This window comes from Manis pentadactyla, chromosome 11, assembly GCF_030020395.1.
Source record: "Manis pentadactyla isolate mManPen7 chromosome 11, mManPen7.hap1, whole genome shotgun sequence".
NCBI classification, from domain to species: Eukaryota; Metazoa; Chordata; class Mammalia; order Pholidota; family Manidae; genus Manis; species Manis pentadactyla.
In genome coordinates, this window is record NC_080029.1 from 116,165,976 (window position 1) to 116,171,975 (window position 6,000).

Sequence of the window (6,000 nt, forward strand, 5' to 3'; positions counted from 1 at the left end):
GACCATATATGGTTGGGTTTATATTGGGGCTCTCTAGTCTGTTCCATTGGTCTATTGTTCTGTTCTTGTGCCAGTACCAAATTGTCTTGATTATTGTGGCTTTGTAGTACAGCTTGAAGTTGGGGAGCGTAATCTCCCCAGCTTTATTCTTTGTTCTCAGGATTGCTTTGGGTATTCGGGGTCTTTTGTGGTTCCATATGAATTTTAAAACTATTTGATATAGTTCATTGAAGAATGCTGTCAGTATTTTGATAGGAATTGCATTGAATCTGTAGATTGCTTTAGGCAGGATGGCCATTTTAACAATATCAATTCTTCCTATCCATGAGCACAGGATGTGTTTCCATTTATTGGTATCTTCTTTACTTTCTCTCATGAGGGTCTTGTAGTTTTCAAAGTATAGGTTTTTCACTTCCTTGGTTAGGTTTATTCCTAGGTATTTTATTCTTTTTGATGCATTTGTTAATGGAATTGTTTTTCTGATTTCTCTTTCTGCTAGTTCATTGTTAGTGTATACAAATGCAACAGATTTCTGTGTATTAATTTTGTATCCTGCAACTTTGCTGAATTTAGATATTAGCCAGTAGTTTTGGAGTGGAGTCTTTAGGGTTTTTTTATGTACAATATCATGCCATCTGCAAACAGGGACAGTTTAACTTCTTCCTTATCAATCTGGATGCCCTTTATTTGTTTGTGTTGTCTAATGGCTGTGGTGAGGACCTCGAGAACTATGTTGAATAAAAGTGGAGAGAGTGGTCATCCTTGTCTTGTTTCTGATCTTAAAGAAAAGGCTTTCAGCTTCTCACTGTTAAGTATAATGTTGGCTGTGGGTTTGTCATATATGGCCTTTATTATGTTGAGGTATTTACCCTCTATACCCATTTTGTTGAGAGTTTTTATCATGAATGAATGTTGAATTTTGTCAAATGCTTTTTCAGCATTTATGGAGATGATCCTGTGGATTTTGTCCTTCTTTTTGTTGATGTGGTGGATGATGTTGATGGGTTTTCTAATATTGTCCCATCCTTGCATCCCTGGAATAAATCCTACTTGATCTTATTGGATGATCTTTTTGATGTAGTTTGAATTTGGTTTGCTAATATTTTGTTGGGTATTGTTACATCTATGTTCATCAGGGATATTGGTCTGTAATTTTCTTTTTTTGTGGTGTCTTTGCCTGGTTTTGGTATTAGAGTGATGCTGGCCTCATAGATTGAGTTTGGAAGTATTCCCTCTTCTTCTACTTTTTGGAAAACTTTAAGGAGGATGGGTATTAGGTCTTCACTAAATGTTTGATAAAATTCAGCGGTGAAGCCATCTGGTACAGGTGTTTTGTTCTTAGGTAGTTATTTGATTACCAGTTAAATTTCATTGCTGGTAATCGGTCTCTTCAGATTTTCTGTTTCTTTCTGTGTTAGTCTTGGAAGGTTGTATTTTTCTAGAAAGTTTTCCATTTCTTCTTGATTATCCAGTTTGTTAGCGTATACTTTTTCATAGTATTCTATAATAATTCTTTCTATTTTTGTGGTGTCCACAGTGATTTTTCCTTGCTCATTTGTGGTTCTGTTTATGTGTATAGACTCTTTTTTTTCCTGGTAAGTCTGGCTAGGGGTTTAATCTATTTTGTTTATTTTCTCAAAGAACCAGCTCTTGCTTTCATTAATTCTTTCTATTGTTTTATTCTTCTTGATTTTATTTATTTCTGCTTGAATCTTTATTATGTCCTTCCTTCTGTTGACTTTGGGCCTCATTTGTTCTTCTTTTTCTAGTTTCGTTAATTGTGAGTTTAGACTGTTCATATTGTATTGTTCTTCTTTCCTGAGGTAGGCCTGTATTGCAATATACTTTCCTCTCAGCATGGCCTTCGCTGTGTCCCACACATTTTGCAATGCTGAATTATTGTTGTCATTTGTCTCCATATATTGCTTGATCTCTGTTTTTATTTGGTCATTGATCCATTGGTTATTTAGGAGCATGTTGTTAAGCCTCCATGTGTTTGTGGGATTTTTTGTTTTCTTAGCATAATTTATTTCTAGATTCATACCTTTGTGGTCTTAGAAGCTGGTTGGTACAATTTCAGTCTTCTTTTGAATTTACAAAGGCTCTTGTTGTGGCCTAGTATATGATCTATTCTTGAAAATGTTCCATGTGCACTTGAGAAGAATGTGTATTCTGCTGCTTTTCGGTGTAGAGTTCTGTAGATATCTGTTAGGTCCATCTGTTCTAATGTGTTGTTCAGTGCCTCTGTCTTCTTACTTATTTTCTGTCTGGTTGATCTGTCCTTCAGAATGAGTGGAGTGTTGAAATCTCCTAGAATGAATTCAGTGCATTCTATTTCCTCTTTTAATTCTATTTGTATTGGTTTCACATAGGTAGGTGCTTCTTTGGGTGCATAGGTATTTATAATGGTTATATTTTCTTGTTGAATTGACTGACCCCTTTACCATTATCTTATGTAATGTCCTTCTTTGTCTCTTGTGACTTTCTTTGTTTTGAAGTCTATTTTGTCTGGTACAAGTACTGTAACTCCTGCTTTTTTCTCCCTATTAGTTGAATGAAATACTTTTTTCATCTCTTCACTTTTAGTCTGTGTATGTCTTTGGGTTTAAAGTGAGTCTATTGTAGGCAGCATATAGATGGGTCTTGGTTTTTTATCCATTCAGTGACTCTGTGTCTTTTGGTGCATTCAGACCATTTACATTTAGGGTGATTATGGGTAGGTATGTACTTGTTGCCATTGCAAGCTTTAGATTCGTGGTTACCAAAGGTTCAAGGTTAACTTCCTTACTATCTAAGAGTCTAACTTAACTCACTTAGTATGCTATTCCAAATGCAATCTAAAGGTTTTTTTTTTCTCTTCCTTTTTCTTCCTCCTCCATTCTTTATATATTAGGTATCATATTCTGTACTCTTTGTCTCTCTCTTGACTGACTTTGGAGGTAGTTGATTTAATTTTGCATTTGCTTAGTAATTAACTGTACTACTTTACTGTGGTTTTCTTACCTCTGGTGACAGATATTAACTTAGGAACACTTCCCTCTATAGCAGTCCCTCCAAAATACACTCTAGAGATGGTTTGTGGGAGGTAAATTGGCTCAGCTTTTGCTTATCTGGAAATTGTTTAATCCCTCCTTCAAATTTAAATGATAATCTTGCCAGATAAAATATTCTTGGTTTGAGACCCTTCTGCGTCATTGCATTAAATACATCATTCCACTCCCTTCTGGCCTGTAAGGTTTCTGCTGAGAAGTCTGATGATAGCCTGATGGACATTCCTTTGTAGGTGATCTTATTTCTTTCTCTGGCTGCTTTTAATAGTCTGTCCTTATCCTTGATCTTTGCCATTTTAATTACTATATTTCTTGGTGTTGTCTTCCTTGGGTCCCTTGTGTTGGGAGATCTGTGCATCTCCATGGCCTGAGAGCCTATCTCCTTCCCCAGATTGGGGAAATTTTCATCAATTACCTCCTCAAAAACACTTTCTATCCCTTTTTCTCTCTTCTTCTTCTGGTACCCCTATAATACAAATATCATTCTGTTTGGATTGGTCACACAGTTCTCTCAATATTCTTTCATTCTTAGAGCTCCTTTTTTCTTTCTGTGCCTCAGCTTCTTTGTATTCCTTTTCTGTAATTTTTATTTCATTTATCGTCTTCCCCACCATATCTAATCTGCTTTTGAAATCTTCCGTTGTATGTTTCCTATCTGATACTGTGTTCCGTGATGATTGGATCCCTGATGGGAATTCATTCCTGAGTTCTTGAATATGTTTATGATTTTTATTTTGAAATTCCTTTCAGGATGATTCATGAATTTGGTTTTATTTGACTCTTTTTCTGGTGTGTGTATAATTTTGCTTTGAACCAGGTTCCTTTGATGTTTCATATTTGTGTGTGGCGCCCTCTAGTGCCCAGAAGCTCTACTCTCTGGAGCTGCTCTGCCCATGGAGCAATGTTGGGGGTCACAGGGGAATGGTGTTGGTGCCTGGGGGTAGGAAAGAGCTGTTTCCTGCTTCCTGGCTGCTATGCTTGTCTCCACTGCCAGAACCAGTGGGCTGAGCACACAGGTATAAGCCTCTCTGCTTTGTGTTTCTAGCTGCTGTAGGCGGGTCTTCCCTCTGGCTGTTCTGATGCCAGGGCAGGATTTGCAGGTTTGTGAGCCAGGTGTGGGCTGGCTGGGAGGGAGGTGCAGCAGGCTGTGAATCATGGAGGGGGGCCTTGGAGCTGCATAGCCAGCCAGGGGGGTGAAGCACCTGAAGTTTGTGAAAGTTCCCAACCTGTTGGGCAGAGTGCATCTGGACAATTTTGTCTACCTGTCCTTTCACCTGAACAGTAAGCTCTGTGCAATCCTTGCCCCCTTAGCAGCCCTCTTGCTGTTATGAAGCCTCTCAGACTGTCTGCCTTTCTTTTTTCCCAGAGCAGCCGGATATGGATCCCTGTTTTCCGCAAGTGGCTGGAATCTCAGTCTCTCCAGGTATTATGCCTGTCTTAGCTTTCCAGCCTGCCTAATCACCAGAGCACCATGAAATGTAGGTTTGTGCTCCCAGAGCAGATCTCCAGAGCTAGGTGTTCAGCAGTCCCAGGCCTCCACTCCCTCCCGCTCTGTTTCTCTTCCTCCTGCCGGTGAGCTGGGGTTGGGGAAGGGCTTGGGTGCTGCCGGGTCATGGCTGTGGTATGTTATTCTGTTCTGTGTGGTATATTCTTTCCTCCAGGTGTATGCAGTCTGGCACAGCCCTCTTTCCTGTTGCTCTTTCAGGATTAGTTGTATTAATTATATTTTCGTATTATATGCACGGTTTTAGGAGGAGGCCTCTGTCTCACCTCTCATGCTGCCATCTTTAATCCTGCTGAGGAGTGCGTTTTTACTGTCAGCCTCTCTTCCAGAGAAGGTCACCTTAGCATCTCTGCTCGGTCCGTGCCTGACAGCAGTGTTCAGCTGAACTGCAGAAATCATCCAGACAAATTCTAAATCATTTTTTTCTGTTTCAGATCTGCTTAAAAATACTTTCTGTTTTAAAGTGACAAATGACCAGACTACAGAAAATACTGGCAGGAATATATTTCATCATATATGCGATCTAGGAAATTTCAGTATGAGGTGAAAATTTCAGGTGGGTCACAAAATCTGAGCTTGTTGGGAAGCTTAGACAAAATTGTATATTCTAATCTGATCTTTGTAAATTTGGTGTGCTCAGTCCATCTTGAGAACAAGACTGGGATTTGTTTCTGTCTCAACCAATAGGAGCAAACTCTTAGAAATTAGTGTTTATTGAACACCTACTGTGTGTCAGGCACTATACCAGGGATGTGCGTACAGAAATCAGAAAGATGGTGTCCGCCCTTGATAAGCTTGTCCAGTTAGATGTCCCTGTTTGAAATTTAATTTTCTGTTTTTCCTTAAACTTTACTTTCTATTTCCCAAATAAAAGTGTGTTACTTTTTGACTCTGGCTTCGCCCACCTCCTGAAAACATTTTGGAAAATATTATCATTTGAATTGTTGCTCACTGATTTTTTTTATAGTATTGGGAGATAGAACAAACAACATGCATAACTGACTGGAGGGTTAAGTCCCTTAAGGAATGGTGCCCTCTTCTTTCTTAAAAAATATATTTTTTTCTGCTCATACCTTACTTTGAACCTCATGAGTTTGTTCAGTACATTTTAGGTTGTCTCTTATTGAAAAGTTTCCGAGCCCAGGTATCAGGTTTCTAACCCTCCACACCAAACCAGTAATGCTCCTCTGCTTCAGTTTCTGTTTGGAACATGGTGTCCTGCTTTGGTGTGATGTCAAAGCTAGTGGAATAGACAGTTCACAGAAGCACTGTGCAGATTTTAATGTCTTCAATTAACCTTGACTGCCCTTTGAGAGGAGCCTAGTTGATGTTAATGCTGATAGGACGATACTGATTTTAAAATAGTAGTGCAGAGTAAAGGGCTGACATCATTAGCTAAAGGTAAAAACAAAGCCTGGGTAGCGTTGAAGGAAAACAGAACCATTC